The following is a 22,379-nucleotide window of genomic DNA, read 5'->3' as shown; positions in this document are numbered from 1 at the left end:
TGCTCACTGGAAGAAGCGTTCTCCTCCCTGCGTTACGATGCTGATGAAACATCTTGTGACGTCTTCATGGACCTGTTGAAACGAATGCTTCATCTGGATCCAGAGGAGAGGATAACACCTGGCCAGGTGTTGGACCATCCCTTCATCACCATGTCTCACCTATGACCGTCTCAAGGTGTTTGGGGTCAACCATTGCAAATGTAATGCACTCCCAGTTATTGGTATTGGATTTTGTGTACAGTACATGTTTGACTATGACAACGCCACAAGATGGTGATGTCGGCAACAACTGATCCAGACAGGACACTATGCTACCTAAGACACTTCAGTCAACTGAAACTGATATCATGTGTGACCCATGGACCCATGGTACTCTTAGTAGTTATACTGTATATTCTTTAAGAACACATGCACTATCACTGACTGTTACTATATGACTATATACTATACACACTGCTGCTGCAGTGCTGCTAATAGATGCTATCCGTTACATATACACTTGTATATGTGTGATATTATCTGCTGCTAAGTGTTGTCTCTAACCTGCACAACCAACTGTGATTCTATATTATGCTGCTGTTTATTTCTGATGCAAATGTTTCTCTACTTGGAGATGAGACATTTCTGTCTCCTTTTATTTACATTATTATTGTTTTACATTTTTATATTTGACATTGCACTTTGACATCGCAAGATGTATTCTCTCTCTTTCCTACTCAGATCATGTTCTCAGATTTGTCTGCATTCCAACGGAGAGAGAAGAAATTAGCACACGTTTTTGTATATAGGCCTAATGTATTTTATAGTGATATATGTGGTAAGCACATGTGAGCAGTTTTTAAATTAAAACCGGTGAAAGAAATATTGTGTCATAAGTTCTTATACTGTAGAGCCCATGGGCCCTTCTTCTCTTCACATTACTGGTCAATTATATTATGAACCCATTTCACATTATGAAAAAGTAATAATTATCTTGGTGAAATGGGTATGGAGACGTGGGAAGACCTCTGTTATACTGCACAAACAATATAGCAATGATTACTTAACAAAACATATCCCTTACAAGTTACAGCACCTTTAACATTTCACAAAGGATAATAATAAGTTCTGTGTCATAGACCTATTTCTGTACTGCTGTTGAAACTCGGAGTCAAAGAGGTGTAAAATGGTCTCAGTTCATCCATAATGTGATCATTAACAGGTGATCTGTCTATTTAGATCTATTTAGCATTTGAAAAATAATAATTGAATAAAAGTGCAGTCATCACAACCATATTGAAACTAATCCCACACACCTGAGTGCTCCTCATTCCCTCATTCCCATTTGTCAATGGGAGGAACAATAGGTACTTAACTCCACCCATAATGACTCACTAATCACCCAAACCACCCCCACATGTAGCTGCATGTCAAGGGAAGAAGATAGGAACAACATTTTAAAAATAATTTAAGATCTTACACCTTAGGCAGGGTTGGGAAGGTTACTATACTGATTTTTAAGGTTTATTATAAACCAGCAGTTTTTATGCACCACATGTGGAAGAACTCCCACAAAACAGCAGGTATGCCGTCACTCTTATTTATTTTAAATCACAATGAAATACTGTTCTGTTTCCCACTGCATTTGATTGTTCTTTTCTGAACAGTAATGTTTTATGTATTTTTGTTTAGTTGTGATTTTATATATGTTTCCTGATTTGTGCAAAGCACATTGAAATGCAAACAAATTAGTATAGACAGTGGTCTGGGTTCTGTACAGAACCAGACCACTGTCTTCTATACTAAAGTGGAAACAAATAGCCCCCCTCCCCCCTTTCCCCTCAACAACACACACCTTGTGAAAGGTGTTCCCTGATTGGCCAGAGAGGGCCATGCTACTCTGACCAACCAGGTTACATCTCCCCTAAGTACCCTGACTAGACTGCATATATAGTGCACGGTCAGTGTTTTCATCAGAGCAGATCATCTGAATCTTGAGAAAGCAGCAGGAGAAAGATTGAGGACTCAAACACACCATGACTACATTAATGACCAGGAGACAACAGGAGAGCAAAGGATTAAAACTCAAAGTAGGAGGTCTGAAAAAGCACCGCTTTGAACCATACCAGCGCTCTTCAAGGACACGTACAGGTAAGGATCAATGACCACACAGTACACTTCTCGTCTTATCTTATCTTGAAATAAAATGTATTATGCAACTTGAGTAAATACATGTGAATTACACATGTTTCCATTTACCTGCAGTTTTATTTCTATATATTACTGCTATAGTTTTTGATTTGTGAAACTATTGGCCTGCTAGTCAAACTTTAGTACATAATATCATCATAGCTTGATTCATTCATTGTTATGGACTGTGTTAGTGATACAATGAATGTGTAACTCAGCTCATGTATGTGTTGAGCCGAGCGTATCAATCACAGATTTAATAGTTCACAGCTTTAATTGATCAGGTTTGGGGAGTATTATTTTGTGTATGATATTCCATGAGTCACTCACAAGGGTCTAAAATTATCTCTCTTCTCTCTGTAGGTGCTCAGAAGAAGCAGTTGCCTTTTCAAAAACCTTCCGTGGGCAAATCCGTCGAGGTCACCACCCCAATGGCCGACGTCCTGACTACGATCGCCCCCCGACACTCCATCATTTCCATGCCCACTAGCTCTGATCCAGAGTGGGACAGATTTGAGCAGGACGCAATCAACTCTGAGGACGTCCCTATCGATGTCCTGACTACGATCGCCCCCCGACACTCCATCATTTCCATGCCCACTAGCTCTGATCCAGAGTGGGACAGATTTGAGCAGGACGCAATCAACTCTGAGGACGTCCCTATCGATGTCCTGACCACCCCCTCCCCCCAACGCTCTGTGACAGAGTGGTGCCTGGTTGGGCACAACTTGTTAAAATACGTTGAAGTCCTGCCCCAGACCACCCACTGTCCTGCTCGTTTAGCTTGGATCCAGAGTGGGGCAGAGTCAAGCTGGGTGGCGTGCTCCAGCTCCTCCCAACACTCAGACGGTCCAGAGAGTTACATGGTGTCTGAGATGGACCTGCTGGACAGAGGCCAGTACCTCGTCCAGAGCTTCATGGGGGAAGGAAGCTTTGGGACGGTGGCCAAAGCCATCAGCACGTTCACCGGTGACACGGTGGCCATCAAGATATTGAAGAATTGCCGTGATCACGATGAATTGGCAGCACGTGAGGTAAGCAATAGCATTGTTCTTGAAGATTTTAATATTTGGCTCTGGTTTATCATTAAGTTATCTAATCTAAATCTTTCTTGTATTCCTAGATTGCCGTGTTGCAAATGATGAAAGTCCTGGACCCTGACACGTGTGGAACAGTGAGATTTCACGACAGCTTTGTGCATAAAGGATTGAGGTGCATGGTGTTTGAGTCTCTGGATGTTAATCTCCTGGATTTCTTGAACGAGAGACATGTCCCTATGTCCATGATGGAGACGAGATGCATCATACAGCAGGTATGGCTTTGACAATTACATTTTAAAGTGATGGCACAAATATTGATACAAAGATACAGGGTTACATTGCTGAATTTCTGATCATGCTCTTTATTCTTGTCTTGCAGCTTGTCATTGCACTCCAGGCCCTGAAGGGAATAGGCCTGATCCATACAGACATCAAACTAGACAACATCATGCTGGTGAACCAACGAGAACAACCCTTCAAAGTCAAACTCATTGACTTTGGTCTGGCCGTTCCTGTCTCTGAGACCAAGCAACGGAGGATCAGACCTCCTCTTGAGTATAGGTGAGTTATATTGAGCTGTTATTATTGTATTCATCATTGCCTTATTATCTGCTTTACTGAAAGCTCAATGCAAGCACATATTAAAATGGAAAGTGTAACAAGTGCAATTGAGAACTTGAAGAAACTTAGAAAGTTGCTAACGTTATCCTTTTCTTTTACAACCCACAGATCACCAGAACTCTTCCTGGGCCTCCCGATCACAGAGGCACTTGACATGTGGTCACTGGGCTGTATGGTGGTTAAGGGGATGCTGTTCCGTGATCTCTTCGGCGGGAAGACTGAATATGATGTGGTGAGTACTGTGCTGATGCACTGCACATTACTACATGCATACTTTGAATAAAACCATGCAGTAATTACATGTTTATCTTTAATCCATATATCCACTGTTTTTGAAATATTCTCAATATGTGAAATATCTTGTGTTTTTTCTGCAGGTTCAATCCATCCTCTTGACGCTTGGTATGCCAGAGCAATCCCTCTTGAATGCTGGACAAACAACCTGCAGCTTTTTCATTCAGGACGACAATACATGGAGATTTAAGGTATGACTGCAACCAATACTGGAGTAACAACTTCATCTCTGTATATCATCTCTAAGTATAAGGCTATCTTTGCACATCATTCAATCAGATCACTAAAAATGTTTCATTTTGTGTTTTCCAGGAACCAGAGGAGTATTACACAGTGCAGGAGTTCAAGGCAGAAGATGAAGACCTCTTCTTGGACGAGACCTGCTCACTGGAAGAAGTGTTCTCCTCCCTGCGTTACGATGCTGATGAAACATCTTGTGACGTCTTCATGGACCTGTTGAAACGAATGCTTCATCTGGATCCAGAGGAGAGGATAACACCTGGCCAGGTGTTGGACCATCCCTTCATCACCATGTCTCACCTATGACCGTCTCAAGGTGTTTGGGGTCAACCATTGCAAATGTAATGCACTCCCAGTTATTGGTATTGGATTTTGTGTACAGTACATGTTTGACTATGACAACGCCACAAGATGGTGATGTCGGCCAACACTGATCCAGACAGGACACTATGCTACCTAAGACACTTCAGTCAACTGAAACTGAGATCATGTGTGACCCATGGACCCATGGTACTCTTAGTAGTTATACTGTATATTCTTTAAGAACACATGCACTATCACTGACTGTTACTATATGACTATATACTATACACACTGCTGCTGCAGTGCTGCTAATAGATGCTATCCGTTACGTATACACTTGTATATGTGTGATATTATCTGCTGCTAAGTGTTGTCTCTAACCTGCACAACCAACTGTGATTCTATATTATGCTGCTGTTTATTTCTGATGCAAATGTTTCTCTACTTGGAGATGAGACATTTCTGTCTCCTTTTATTTACATTATTATTGTTTTACATTTTTATATTTGACATTGCACATTGACATCGCAAGATGTATTCTCTCTCTTTCCTACTCAGATCATGTTCTCAGATTTGTCTGCATTCCAACGGAGAGAGAAGAAATTAGCACACGTTTTTGTATATAGGCCTAATGTATTTTATAGTGATATATGTGGTAAGCACATGTGAGCAGTTTTTAAATTAAAACCGGTGAAATAAATATTGTGTCATAAGTTCTTATACTGTAGAGCCCATGGGCCCTTCTTCTCTTCACATTACTGGTCAATTATATTATGAACACATTTCACATTATGAAAAAGTAATAATTATCTTGGTGAAATGGGTATGGAGACGTGGGAAGACCTCTGTTATACTGAACAAACAATATAGCAATGATTACTTAACAAAACATATCCATTACAAGTTACAGCACCTTTAACATTTCACAAAGGATAATAATAAGTTCTGTGTCATAGACCTATTTCTGTACTTCTGTTGAAACTCAGAGTCAAAGAGGTGTAAAATGGTCTCAGTTCATCCATAATGTGATCATTAACAGGTGATCTGTCTATTTAGATCTATTTAGCATTTGAAAAAAAATAATTGAATAAAAGTGCAGTCATCACAACCCTATTGAAACTAATCCCACACACCTGAGTGCTCCTCATTCCCTCAGAGCAACACAACCTGAACAATGATTTAAAGACTTAAAGTTGCCCAGGTTTACACAAATACAGTTGTTGATGTTATTGTGTCTCTGTTGTTAATAACAATGTAATGATGGATATAGGATATGATTATTATACGGATAATGACTTATCCTGATTTATCCTGACTTATCTTGGTCATGAATTAATAATGCCTTATTACACTATGGACACATGTTTCTGCACACAGGCCTACATATTACACAATGGGATTTCACTGTAAATATAGATAAGCGATTAAATGAGAACAATAGAGCACACTTTGCTATGAAACTTTGAGGATTTTTACAGAAACCCCACCACTGTCTTCTAAAGTCGAATTGAACTTGCATTGCAACTTAATAAAATACAAAATAAAGGTACAGGGTGTGCGGTAGTATACTTGTAAAAGACAAGATGTGAAGGAAGAGAGTAAACTGTCATTTCCAGTCTTTTTCTGGCTCTGCTGCAGTAACAATTAATTAATATCCACTTATTCAATAGTTAGATTGTACATATGTGACCGAGTCTGGCAAATAGGCCCTCATCTCGACAAGAGTCATTTTTCAGTTTTGTACAGATTATTAAAGTACAGAATGTAAGCTTTCATATGATGTATCATTCAATGCAATTGAAAAATATTTGAAGGAGATATGTGCATTTTAAAGTGATTGTACTATTTCCCCCAAAGCTGAGAAAAGCTCCTTTGAATGTTCACTATATTCTGACACCTAGAGCTGTCTAGAAGTGGGTGTGTCAATGGGAGGAACAATAGGTACTTAACTCCACCCATAATGACTCACTAATCACCCAAACCACCCCCACATGTAGCTGCATGTCAAGGGAAGAAGATAGGAACAACATTTTAAAAATAATTTAAGATCTTACACCTTAGGCAGGGTTGGGAAGGTTACTATACTGATTTTTAAGGTTTATTATAAACCAGCAGTTTTTATGCACCACATGTGGAAGAACTCCCACAAAACAGCAGGTATGCCGTCACTCTTATTTATTTTAAATCACAATGAAATACTGTTCTGTTTCCCACTGCATTTGATTGTTCTTTTCTGAACAGTAATGTTTCATGTATTTTTGTTTAGTTGTGATTTTATAAATGTTTCCTGATTTGTGCAAAGCACATTGAAATGCAAACAAATTAGTATAGACAGTGGTCTGGGTTCTGTACAGAACCAGACCACTGTCTTCTATACTAAAGTGGAAACAAATAGCCCCCCTCCCCCCTTTCCCCTCAACAACACACACCTTGTGAAAGGTGTTCCCTGATTGGCCAGAGAGGGCCATGCTACTCTGACCAACCAGGTTACATCTCCCCTAAGTACCCTGACTAGTGGCGGCGCGACCCATGTTGCTGCGGCCCGTGTATTCATTCAGCACATCATAATTTCGTTGTACTTCATTGAACAATGACAATAAACCCCCATTCCATATATAGTGCACGGTCAGTGTTTTCATCAGAGCAGATCATCTGAATCTTGAGAAAGCAGCAGGAGAAAGATTGAGGACTCAAACACACCATGACTACATTAATGACCAGGAGACAACAGGAGAGCAAAGGATTAAAACTCAAAGTAGGAGGTCTGAAAAAGCACCGCTTTGAACCATACCAGCGCTCTTCAAGGACACGTACAGGTAAGGATCAATGACCACACAGTACACTTCTCGTCTTATCTTATCTTGAAATAAAATGTATTATGCAACTTGAGTAAATACATGTGAATTACACATGTTTCCATTTACCTGCAGTTTTATTTCTATATATTACTGCTATAGTTTTTGATTTGTGAAACTATTAGCCTGCTAGTCAAACTTTAGTACATAATATCATCATAGCTTGATTCATTCATTGTTATGGACTGTGTTAGTGATACAATGAATGTGTAACTCAGCTCATGTATGTGTTGAGCCGAGCGTATCAATCACAGATTTAATAGTTCACAGCTTTAATTGATCAGGTTTGGGGAGTATTATTTTGTGTATGATATTCCATGAGTCACTCACAAGGGTCTAAAATTATCCCTCTTCTCTCTGTAGGTGCTCAGAAGAAGCAGTTGCCTTTTCAAAAACCTTCCGTGGGCAAATCCGTCGAGGTCACCACCCCAATGGCCGACGTCCTGACTACGATCGCCCCCCGACACTCCATCATTTCCATGCCCACTAGCTCTGATCCAGAGTGGGACAGATTTGAGCAGGACGCAATCAACTCTGAGGACGTCCCTATCGATGTCCTGACTACGATCGCCCCCCGACACTCCATCATTTCCATGCCCACTAGCTCTGATCCAGAGTGGGACAGATTTGAGCAGGACGCAATCAACTCTGAGGACGTCCCTATCGATGTCCTGACCACCCCCTCCCCCCAACGCTCTGTGACAGAGTGGTGCCTGGTTGGGCACAACTTGTTAAAATACGTTGAAGTCCTGCCCCAGACCACCCACTGTCCTGCTCGTTTAGCTTGGATCCAGAGTGGGGCAGAGTCAAGCTGGGTGGCGTGCTCCAGCTCCTCCCAACACTCAGACGGTCCAGAGAGTTACATGGTGTCTGAGATGGACCTGCTGGACAGAGGCCAGTACCTCGTCCAGAGCTTCATGGGGGAAGGAAGCTTTGGGACGGTGGCCAAAGCCATCAGCACGTTCACCGGTGACACGGTGGCCATCAAGATATTGAAGAATTGCCGTGATCACGATGAATTGGCAGCACGTGAGGTAAGCAATAGCATTGTTCTTGAAGATTTTAATATTTGGCTCTGGTTTATCATTAAGTTATCTAATCTAAATCTTTCTTGTATTCCTAGATTGCCGTGTTGCAAATGATGAAAGTCCTGGACCCTGACACGTGTGGAACAGTGAGATTTCACGACAGCTTTGTGCATAAAGGATTGAGGTGCATGGTGTTTGAGTCTCTGGATGTTAATCTCCTGGATTTCTTGAACGAGAGACATGTCCCTATGTCCATGATGGAGACGAGATGCATCATACAGCAGGTATGGCTTTGACAATTACATTTTAAAGTGATGGCACAAATATTGATACAAAGATACAGGGTTACATTGCTGAATTTCTGATCATGCTCTTTATTCTTGTCTTGCAGCTTGTCATTGCACTCCAGGCCCTGAAGGGAATAGGCCTGATCCATACAGACATCAAACTAGACAACATCATGCTGGTGAACCAACGAGAACAACCCTTCAAAGTCAAACTCATTGACTTTGGTCTGGCCGTTCCTGTCTCTGAGACCAAGCAACGGAGGATCAGACCTCCTCTTGAGTATAGGTGAGTTATATTGAGCTGTTATTATTGTATTCATCATTGCCTTATTATCTGCTTTACTGAAAGCTCAATGCAAGCACATATTAAAATGGAAAGTGTAACAAGTGCAATTGAGAACTTGAAGAAACTTAGAAAGTTGCTAACGTTATCCTTTTCTTTTACAACCCACAGATCACCAGAACTCTTCCTGGGCCTCCCGATCACAGAGGCACTTGACATGTGGTCACTGGGCTGTATGGTGGTTAAGGGGATGCTGTTCCGTGATCTCTTCGGCGGGAAGACTGAATATGATGTGGTGAGTACTGTGCTGATGCACTGCACATTACTACATGCATACTTTGAATAAAACCATGCAGTAATTACATGTTTATCTTTAATCCATATATCCACTGTTTTTGAAATATTCTCAATATGTGAAATATCTTGTGTTTTTTCTGCAGGTTCAATCCATCCTCTTGACGCTTGGTATGCCAGAGCAATCCCTCTTGAATGCTGGACAAACAACCTGCAGCTTTTTCATTCAGGACGACAATACATGGAGATTTAAGGTATGACTGCAACCAATACTGGAGTAACAACTTCATCTCTGTATATCATCTCTAAGTATAAGGCTATCTTTGCACATCATTCAATCAGATCACTAAAAATGTTTCATTTTGTGTTTTCCAGGAACCAGAGGAGTATTACACAGTGCAGGAGTTCAAGGCAGAAGATGAAGACCTCTTCTTGGACGAGACCTGCTCACTGGAAGAAGTGTTCTCCTCCCTGCGTTACGATGCTGATGAAACATCTTGTGACGTCTTCATGGACCTGTTGAAACGAATGCTTCATCTGGATCCAGAGGAGAGGATAACACCTGGCCAGGTGTTGGACCATCCCTTCATCACCATGTCTCACCTATGACCGTCTCAAGGTGTTTGGGGTCAACCATTGCAAATGTAATGCACTCCCAGTTATTGGTATTGGATTTTGTGTACAGTACATGTTTGACTATGACAACGCCACAAGATGGTGATGTCGGCCAACACTGATCCAGACAGGACACTATGCTACCTAAGACACTTCAGTCAACTGAAACTGAGATCATGTGTGACCCATGGACCCATGGTACTCTTAGTAGTTATACTGTATATTCTTTAAGAACACATGCACTATCACTGACTGTTACTATATGACTATATACTATACACACTGCTGCTGCAGTGCTGCTAATAGATGCTATCCGTTACGTATACACTTGTATATGTGTGATATTATCTGCTGCTAAGTGTTGTCTCTAACCTGCACAACCAACTGTGATTCTATATTATGCTGCTGTTTATTTCTGATGCAAATGTTTCTCTACTTGGAGATGAGACATTTCTGTCTCCTTTTATTTACATTATTATTGTTTTACATTTTTATATTTGACATTGCACATTGACATCGCAAGATGTATTCTCTCTCTTTCCTACTCAGATCATGTTCTCAGATTTGTCTGCATTCCAACGGAGAGAGAAGAAATTAGCACACGTTTTTGTATATAGGCCTAATGTATTTTATAGTGATATATGTGGTAAGCACATGTGAGCAGTTTTTAAATTAAAACCGGTGAAATAAATATTGTGTCATAAGTTCTTATACTGTAGAGCCCATGGGCCCTTCTTCTCTTCACATTACTGGTCAATTATATTATGAACACATTTCACATTATGAAAAAGTAATAATTATCTTGGTGAAATGGGTATGGAGACGTGGGAAGACCTCTGTTATACTGAACAAACAATATAGCAATGATTACTTAACAAAACATATCCATTACAAGTTACAGCACCTTTAACATTTCACAAAGGATAATAATAAGTTCTGTGTCATAGACCTATTTCTGTACTTCTGTTGAAACTCAGAGTCAAAGAGGTGTAAAATGGTCTCAGTTCATCCATAATGTGATCATTAACAGGTGATCTGTCTATTTAGATCTATTTAGCATTTGAAAAAAAATAATTGAATAAAAGTGCAGTCATCACAACCCTATTGAAACTAATCCCACACACCTGAGTGCTCCTCATTCCCTCAGAGCAACACAACCTGAACAATGATTTAAAGACTTAAAGTTGCCCAGGTTTACACAAATACAGTTGTTGATGTTATTGTGTCTCTGTTGTTAATAACAATGTAATGATGGATATAGGATATGATTATTATACGGATAATGACTTATCCTGATTTATCCTGACTTATCTTGGTCATGAATTAATAATGCCTTATTACACTATGGACACATGTTTCTGCACACAGGCCTACATATTACACAATGGGATTTCACTGTAAATATAGATAAGCGATTAAATGAGAACAATAGAGCACACTTTGCTATGAAACTTTGAGGATTTTTACAGAAACCCCACCACTGTCTTCTAAAGTCGAATTGAACTTGCATTGCAACTTAATAAAATACAAAATAAAGGTACAGGGTGTGCGGTAGTATACTTGTAAAAGACAAGATGTGAAGGAAGAGAGTAAACTGTCATTTCCAGTCTTTTTCTGGCTCTGCTGCAGTAACAATTAATTAATATCCACTTATTCAATAGTTAGATTGTACATATGTGACCGAGTCTGGCAAATAGGCCCTCATCTCGACAAGAGTCATTTTTCAGTTTTGTACAGATTATTAAAGTACAGAATGTAAGCTTTCATATGATGTATCATTCAATGCAATTGAAAAATATTTGAAGGAGATATGTGCATTTTAAAGTGATTGTACTATTTCCCCCAAAGCTGAGAAAAGCTCCTTTGAATGTTCACTATATTCTGACACCTAGAGCTGTCTAGAAGTGGGTGTGTCAATGGGAGGAACAATAGGTACTTAACTCCACCCATAATGACTCACTAATCACCCAAACCACCCCCACATGTAGCTGCATGTCAAGGGAAGAAGATAGGAACAACATTTTAAAAATAATTTAAGATCTTACACCTTAGGCAGGGTTGGGAAGGTTACTATACTGATTTTTAAGGTTTATTATAAACCAGCAGTTTTTATGCACCACATGTGGAAGAACTCCCACAAAACAGCAGGTATGTCGTCACTCTTATTTATTTTAAATCACAATGAAATACTGTTCTGTTTCCCACTGCATTTGATTGTTCTTTTCTGAACAGTAATGTTTCATGTATTTTTGTTTAGTTGTGATTTTATAAATGTTTCCTGATTTGTGCAAAGCACATTGAAATGCAAACAAATTAGTATAGACAGTGGTCTGGGTTCTGTACAGAACCAGACCACTGTCTTCTATACTAAAGTGGAAACAAATAGCCCCCCTCCCCCCTTTCCCCTCAACAACACACACCTTGTGAAAGGTGTTCCCTGATTGGCCAGAGAGGGCCATGCTACTCTGACCAACCAGGTTACATCTCCCCTAAGTACCCTGACTAGTGGCGGCGCGACCCATGTTGCTGCGGCCCGTGTATTCATTCAGCACATCATAATTTCGTTGTACTTCATTGAACAATGACAATAAACCCCCATTCCATATATAGTGCACGGTCAGTGTTTTCATCAGAGCAGATCATCTGAATCTTGAGAAAGCAGCAGGAGAAAGATTGAGGACTCAAACACACCATGACTACATTAATGACCAGGAGACAACAGGAGAGCAAAGGATTAAAACTCAAAGTAGGAGGTCTGAAAAAGCACCGCTTTGAACCATACCAGCGCTCTTCAAGGACACGTACAGGTAAGGATCAATGACCACACAGTACACTTCTCGTCTTATCTTATCTTGAAATAAAATGTATTATGCAACTTGAGTAAATACATGTGAATTACACATGTTTCCATTTACCTGCAGTTTTATTTCTATATATTACTGCTATAGTTTTTGATTTGTGAAACTATTAGCCTGCTAGTCAAACTTTAGTACATAATATCATCATAGCTTGATTCATTCATTGTTATGGACTGTGTTAGTGATACAATGAATGTGTAACTCAGCTCATGTATGTGTTGAGCCGAGCGTATCAATCACAGATTTAATAGTTCACAGCTTTAATTGATCAGGTTTGGGGAGTATTATTTTGTGTATGATATTCCATGAGTCACTCACAAGGGTCTAAAATTATCCCTCTTCTCTCTGTAGGTGCTCAGAAGAAGCAGTTGCCTTTTCAAAAACCTTCCGTGGGCAAATCCGTCGAGGTCACCACCCCAATGGCCGACGTCCTGACTACGATCGCCCCCCGACACTCCATCATTTCCATGCCCACTAGCTCTGATCCAGAGTGGGACAGATTTGAGCAGGACGCAATCAACTCTGAGGACGTCCCTATCGATGTCCTGACTACGATCGCCCCCCGACACTCCATCATTTCCATGCCCACTAGCTCTGATCCAGAGTGGGACAGATTTGAGCAGGACGCAATTAACTCTGAGGACGTCCCTATCGATGTCCTGACCACCCCCTCCCCCCAACGCTCTGTGACAGAGTGGTGCCTGGTTGGGCACAACTTGTTAAAATACGTTGAAGTCCTGCCCCAGACAGGACTTCAACACTCAGACGGTCCAGAGAGTTACATGGTGTCTGAGATGGACCTGCTGGACAGAGGCCAGTACCTCGTCCAGAGCTTCATGGGGGAAGGAAGCTTTGGGACGGTGGCCAAAGCCATCAGCACGTTCACCGGTGACACGGTGGCCATCAAGATATTGAAGAATTGCCGTGATCACGATGAATTGGCAGCACGTGAGGTAAGCAATAGCATTGTTCTTGAAGATTTTAATATTTGGCTCTGGTTTATCATTAAGTTATCTAATCTAAATCTTTCTTGTATTCCTAGATTGCCGTGTTGCAAATGATGAAAGTCCTGGACCCTGACACGTGTGGAACAGTGAGATTTCACGACAGCTTTGTGCATAAAGGATTGAGGTGCATGGTGTTTGAGTCTCTGGATGTTAATCTCCTGGATTTCTTGAACGAGAGACATGTCCCTATGTCCATGATGGAGACGAGATGCATCATACAGCAGGTATGGCTTTGACAATTACATTTTAAAGTGATGGCACAAATTTTGATACAAAGATACAGGGTTACATTGCTGAATTTCTGATCATGCTCTTTATTCTTGTCTTGCAGCTTGTCATTGCACTCCAGGCCCTGAAGGGAATAGGCCTGATCCATACAGACATCAAACTAGACAACATCATGCTGGTGAACCAACGAGAACAACCCTTCAAAGTCAAACTCATTGACTTTGGTCTGGCCGTTCCTGTCTCTGAGACCAAGCAACGGAGGATCAGACCTCCTCTTGAGTATAGGTGAGTTATATTGAGCTGTTATTATTGTATTCATCATTGCCTTATTATCTGCTTTACTGAAAGCTCAATGCAAGCACATATTAAAATGGAAAGTGGAACAAGTGCAATTGAGAACTTGAAGAAACTTAGAAAGTTGCTAACGTTATCCTTTTCTTTTACAACCCACAGATCACCAGAACTCTTCCTGGGCCTCCCGATCACAGAGGCACTTGACATGTGGTCACTGGGCTGTATGGTGGTTAAGGGGATGCTGTTCCGTGATCTCTTCGGCGGGAAGACTGAATATGATGTGGTGAGTACTGTGCTGATGCACTGCACATTACTACATGCATACTTTGAATAAAACCATGCAGTAATTACATGTTTATCTTTAATCCATATATCCACTGTTTATGAAATATTCTCAATATGTGAAATATCTTGTGTTTTTTCTGCAGGTTCAATCCATCCTCTTGACGCTTGGTATGCCAGAGCAATCCCTCTTGAATGCTGGACAAACAACCTGCAGCTTTTTCATTCAGGACGACAATACATGGAGATTTAAGGTATGACTGCAACCAATACTGGAGTAACAACTTCATCTCTGTATATCATCTCTAAGTATAAGGCTATCTTTGCACATCATTCAATCAGATCACTAAAAATGTTTCATTTTGTGTTTTCCAGGAACCAGAGGAGTATTACACAGTGCAGGAGTTCAAGGCAGAAGATGAAGACCTCTTCTTGGACGAGACCTGCTCACTGGAAGAAGCGTTCTCCTCCCTGCGTTACGATGCTGATGAAACATCTTGTGACGTCTTCATGGACCTGTTGAAACGAATGCTTCATCTGGATCCAGAGGAGAGGATAACACCTGGCCAGGTGTTGGACCATCCCTTCATCACCATGTCTCACCTATGACCGTCTCAAGGTGTTTGGGGTCAACCATTGCAAATGTAATGCACTCCCAGTTATTGGTATTGGATTTTGTGTACAGTACATGTTTGACTATGACAACGCCACAAGATGGTGATGTCGGCAACAACTGATCCAGACAGGACACTATGCTACCTAAGACACTTCAGTCAACTGAAACTGAGATCATGTGTGACCCATGGACCCATGGTACTCTTAGTAGTTATACTGTATATTCTTTAAGAACACATGCACTATCACTGACTGTTACTATATGACTATATACTATACACACTGCTGCTGCAGTGCTGCTAATAGATGCTATCCGTTACATATACACTTGTATATGTGTGATATTATCTGCTGCTAAGTGTTGTCTCTAACCTGCACAACCAACTGTGATTCTATATTATGCTGCTGTTTATTTCTGATGCAAATGTTTCTCTACTTGGAGATGAGACATTTCTGTCTCCTTTTATTTACATTATTATTGTTTTACATTTTTATATTTGACATTGCACTTTGACATCGCAAGATGTATTCTCTCTCTTTCCTACTCAGATCATGTTCTCAGATTTGTCTGCATTCCAACGGAGAGAGAAGAAATTAGCACACGTTTTTGTATATAGGCCTAATGTATTTTATAGTGATATATGTGGTAAGCACATGTGAGCAGTTTTTAAATTAAAACCGGTGAAAGAAATATTGTGTCATAAGTTCTTATACTGTAGAGCCCATGGGCCCTTCTTCTCTTCACATTACTGGTCAATTATATTATGAACCCATTTCACATTATGAAAAAGTAATAATTATCTTGGTGAAATGGGTATGGAGACGTGGGAAGACCTCTGTTATACTGCACAAACAATATAGCAATGATTACTTAACAAAACATATCCCTTACAAGTTACAGCACCTTTAACATTTCACAAAGGATAATAATAAGTTCTGTGTCATAGACCTATTTCTGTACTGCTGTTGAAACTCGGAGTCAAAGAGGTGTAAAATGGTCTCAGTTCATCCATAATGTGATCATTAACAGGTGATCTGTCTATTTAGATCTATTTAGCATTTGAAAAATAATAATTGAATAAAAGTGCAGTCATCACAACCCTATTGAAACTAATCCCACACACCTGAGTGCTCCTCATTCCCTCATTCCCATTTGTCAATGGGAGGAACAATAGGTACTTAACTCCACCCATAATGACTCACTAATCACCCAAACCACCCCCACATGTAGCTGCATGTCAAGGGAAGAAGATAGGAACAACATTTTAAAAATAATTTAAGATCTTACACCTTAGGCAGGGTTGGGAAGGTTACTATACTGATTTTTAAGGTTTATTATAAACCAGCAGTTTTTATGCACCACATGTGGAAGAACTCCCACAAAACAGCAGGTATGCCGTCACTCTTATTTATTTTAAATCACAATGAAATACTGTTCTGTTTCCCACTGCATTTGATTGTTCTTTTCTGAACAGTAATGTTTTATGTATTTTTGTTTAGTTGTGATTTTATATATGTTTCCTGATTTGTGCAAAGCACATTGAAATGCAAACAAATTAGTATAGACAGTGGTCTGGGTTCTGTACAGAACCAGACCACTGTCTTCTATACTAAAGTGGAAACAAATAGCCCCCCTCCCCCCTTTCCCCTCAACAACACACACCTTGTGAAAGGTGTTCCCTGATTGGCCAGAGAGGGCCATGCTACTCTGACCAACCAGGTTACATCTCCCCTAAGTACCCTGACTAGACTGCATATATAGTGCACGGTCAGTGTTTTCATCAGAGCAGATCATCTGAATCTTGAGAAAGCAGCAGGAGAAAGATTGAGGACTCAAACACACCATGACTACATTAATGACCAGGAGACAACAGGAGAGCAAAGGATTAAAACTCAAAGTAGGAGGTCTGAAAAAGCACCGCTTTGAACCATACCAGCGCTCTTCAAGGACACGTACAGGTAAGGATCAATGACCACACAGTACACTTCTCGTCTTATCTTATCTTGAAATAAAATGTATTATGCAACTTGAGTAAATACATGTGAATTACACATGTTTCCATTTACCTGCAGTTTTATTTCTATATATTACCGCTATAGTTTTTGATTTGTGAAACTATTAGCCTGCTAGTCAAACTTTAGTACATAATATCATCATAGCTTGATTCATTCATTGTTATGGACTGTGTTAGTGATACAATGAATGTGTAACTCAGCTCATGTATGTGTTGAGCCGAGCGTATCAATCACAGATTTAATAGTTCACAGCTTTAATTGATCAGGTTTGGGGAGTATTATTTTGTGTATGATATTCCATGAGTCACTCACAAGGGTCTAAAATTATCTCTCTTCTCTCTGTAGGTGCTCAGAAGAAGCAGTTGCCTTTTCAAAAACCTTCCGTGGGCAAATCCGTCGAGGTCACCACCCCAATGGCCGACGTCCTGACTACGATCGCCCCCCGACACTCCATCATTTCCATGCCCACTAGCTCTGATCCAGAGTGGGACAGATTTGAGCAGGACGCAATCAACTCTGAGGACGTCCCTATCGATGTCCTGACTACGATCGCCCCCCGACACTCCATCATTTCCATGCCCACTAGCTCTGATCCAGAGTGGGACAGATTTGAGCAGGACGCAATCAACTCTGAGGACGTCCCTATCGATGTCCTGACCACCCCCTCCCCCCAACGCTCTGTGACAGAGTGGTGCCTGGTTGGGCACAACTTGTTAAAATACGTTGAAGTCCTGCCCCAGACAGGACTTCAACACTCAGACGGTCCAGAGAGTTACATGGTGTCTGAGATGGACCTGCTGGACAGAGGCCAGTACCTCGTCCAGAGCTTCATGGGGGAAGGAAGCTTTGGGACGGTGGCCAAAGCCATCAGCACGTTCACCGGTGACACGGTGGCCATCAAGATATTGAAGAATTGCCGTGATCACGATGAATTGGCAGCACGTGAGGTAAGCAATAGCATTGTTCTTGAAGATTTTAATATTTGCCTCTGGTTTATCATTAAGTTATCTAATCTAAATCTTTCTTGTATTCCTAGATTGCCGTGTTGCAAATGATGAAAGTCCTGGACCCTGACACGTGTGGAACAGTGAGATTTCACGACAGCTTTGTGCATAAAGGATTGAGGTGCATGGTGTTTGAGTCTCTGGATGTTAATCTCCTGGATTTCTTGAACGAGAGACATGTCCCTATGTCCATGATGGAGACGAGATGCATCATACAGCAGGTATGGCTTTGACAATTACATTTTAAAGTGATGGCACAAATTTTGATACAAAGATACAGGGTTACATTGCTGAATTTCTGATCATGCTCTTTATTCTTGTCTTGCAGCTTGTCATTGCACTCCAGGCCCTGAAGGGAATAGGCCTGATCCATACAGACATCAAACTAGACAACATCATGCTGGTGAACCAACGAGAACAACCCTTCAAAGTCAAACTCATTGACTTTGGTCTGGCCGTTCCTGTCTCTGAGACCAAGCAACGGAGGATCAGACCTCCTCTTGAGTATAGGTGAGTTATATTGAGCTGTTATTATTGTATTCATCATTGCCTTATTATCTGCTTTACTGAAAGCTCAATGCAAGCACATATTAAAATGGAAAGTGTAACAAGTGCAATTGAGAACTTGAAGAAACTTAGAAAGTTGCTAACGTTATCCTTTTCTTTTACAACCCACAGATCACCAGAACTCTTCCTGGGCCTCCCGATCACAGAGGCACTTGACATGTGGTCACTGGGCTGTATGGTGGTTAAGGGGATGCTGTTCCGTGATCTCTTCGGCGGGAAGACTGAATATGATGTGGTGAGTACTGTGCTGATGCACTGCACATTACTACATGCATACTTTGAATAAAACCATGCAGTAATTACATGTTTATCTTTAATCCATATATCCACTGTTTATGAAATATTCTCAATATGTGAAATATCTTGTGTTTTTTCTGCAGGTTCAATCCATCCTCTTGACGCTTGGTATGCCAGAGCAATCCCTCTTGAATGCTGGACAAACAACCTGCAGCTTTTTCATTCAGGACGACAATACATGGAGATTTAAGGTATGACTGCAACCAATACTGGAGTAACAACTTCATCTCTGTATATCATCTCTAAGTATAAGGCTATCTTTGCACATCATTCAATCAGATCACTAAAAATGTTTCATTTTGTGTTTTCCAGGAACCAGAGGAGTATTACACAGTGCAGGAGTTCAAGGCAGAAGATGAAGACCTCTTCTTGGACGAGACCTGCTCACTGGAAGAAGCGTTCTCCTCCCTGCGTTACGATGCTGATGAAACATCTTGTGACGTCTTCATGGACCTGTTGAAACGAATGCTTCATCTGGATCCAGAGGAGAGGATAACACCTGGCCAGGTGTTGGACCATCCCTTCATCACCATGTCTCACCTATGACCGTCTCAAGGTGTTTGGGGTCAACCATTGCAAATGTAATGCACTCCCAGTTATTGGTATTGGATTTTGTGTACAGTACATGTTTGACTATGACAACGCCACAAGATGGTGATGTCGGCAACAACTGATCCAGACAGGACACTATGCTACCTAAGACACTTCAGTCAACTGAAACTGAGATCATGTGTGACCCATGGACCCATGGTACTCTTAGTAGTTATACTGTATATTCTTTAAGAACACATGCACTATCACTGACTGTTACTATATGACTATATACTATACACACTGCTGCTGCAGTGCTGCTAATAGATGCTATCCGTTACATATACACTTGTATATGTGTGATATTATCTGCTGCTAAGTGTTGTCTCTAACCTGCACAACCAACTGTGATTCTATATTATGCTGCTGTTTATTTCTGATGCAAATGTTTCTCTACTTGGAGATGAGACATTTCTGTCTCCTTTTATTTACATTATTATTGTTTTACATTTTTATATTTGACATTGCACTTTGACATCGCAAGATATATTCTCTCTCTTTCCTACTCAGATCATGTTCTCAGATTTGTCTGCATTCCAACGGAGAGAGAAGAAATTAGCACACGTAAAACCGGTGAAAGAAATATTGTGTCATAAGTTCTTATACTGTAGAGCCCATGGGCCCTTCTTCTCTTCACATTACTGGTCAATTATATTATGAACCCATTTCACATTATGAAAAAGTAATAATTATCTTGGTGAAATGGGTATGGAGACGTGGGAAGACCTCTGTTATACTGCACAAACAATATAGCAATGATTACTTAACAAAACATATCCCTTACAAGTTACAGCACCTTTAACATTTCACAAAGGATAATAATAAGTTCTGTGTCATAGACCTATTTCTGTACTGCTGTTGAAACTCGGAGTCAAAGAGGTGTAAAATGGTCTCAGTTCATCCATAATGTGATCATTAACAGGTGATCTGTCTATTTAGATCTATTTAGCATTTGAAAAATAATAATTGAATAAAAGTGCAGTCATCACAACCATATTGAAACTAATCCCACACACCTGAGTGCTCCTCATTCCCTCATTCCCATTTGTCAATGGGAGGAACAATAGGTACTTAACTCCACCCATAATGACTCACTAATCACCCAAACCACCCCCACATGTAGCTGCATGTCAAGGGAAGAAGATAGGAACAACATTTTAAAATTAATTTAAGATCTTACACCTTAGGCAGGGTTGGGAAGGTTACTATACTGATTTTTAAGGTTTATTATAAACCAGCAGTTTTTATGCACCACATGTGGAAGAACTCCCACAAAACAGCAGGTATGCCGTCACTCTTATTTATTTTAAATCACAATGAAATACTGTTCTGTTTCCCACTGCATTTGATTGTTCTTTTCTGAACAGTAATGTTTTATGTATTTTTGTTTAGTTGTGATTTTATATATGTTTCCTGATTTGTGCAAAGCACATTGAAATGCAAACAAATTAGTATAGACAGTGGTCTGGGTTCTGTACAGAACCAGACCACTGTCTTCTATACTAAAGTGGAAACAAATAGCCCCCCTCCCCCCTTTCCCCTCAACAACACACACCTTGTGAAAGGTGTTCCCTGATTGGCCAGAGAGGGCCATGCTACTCTGACCAACCAGGTTACATCTCCCCTAAGTACCCTGACTAGACTGCATATATAGTGCACGGTCAGTGTTTTCATCAGAGCAGATCATCTGAATCTTGAGAAAGCAGCAGGAGAAAGATTGAGGACTCAAACACACCATGACTACATTAATGACCAGGAGACAACAGGAGAGCAAAGGATTAAAACTCAAAGTAGGAGGTCTGAAAAAGCACCGCTTTGAACCATACCAGCGCTCTTCAAGGACACGTACAGGTAAGGATCAATGACCACACAGTACACTTCTCGTCTTATCTTATCTTGAAATAAAATGTATTATGCAACTTGAGTAAATACATGTGAATTACACATGTTTCCATTTACCTGCAGTTTTATTTCTATATATTACCGCTATAGTTTTTGATTTGTGAAACTATTAGCCTGCTAGTCAAACTTTAGTACATAATATCATCATAGCTTGATTCATTCATTGTTATGGACTGTGTTAGTGATACAATGAATGTGTAACTCAGCTCATGTATGTGTTGAGCCGAGCGTATCAATCACAGATTTAATAGTTCACAGCTTTAATTGATCAGGTTTGGGGAGTATTATTTTGTGTATGATATTCCATGAGTCACTCACAAGGGTCTAAAATTATCTCTCTTCTCTCTGTAGGTGCTCAGAAGAAGCAGTTGCCTTTTCAAAAACCTTCCGTGGGCAAATCCGTCGAGGTCACCACCCCAATGGCCGACGTCCTGACTACGATCGCCCCCCGACACTCCATCATTTCCATGCCCACTAGCTCTGATCCAGAGTGGGACAGATTTGAGCAGGACGCAATCAACTCTGAGGACGTCCCTATCGATGTCCTGACTACGATCGCCCCCCGACACTCCATCATTTCCATGCCCACTAGCTCTGATCCAGAGTGGGACAGATTTGAGCAGGACGCAATCAACTCTGAGGACGTCCCTATCGATGTCCTGACCACCCCCTCCCCCCAACGCTCTGTG

The sequence above is a fragment of the Electrona antarctica genome (assembly GCF_951216825.1).
Source record: "Electrona antarctica genome assembly, contig: scaffold_26, whole genome shotgun sequence".
Lineage (NCBI taxonomy): Eukaryota > Metazoa > Chordata > Actinopteri > Myctophiformes > Myctophidae > Electrona > Electrona antarctica.
Note: the sequence above shows the minus strand (reverse complement) of the source record.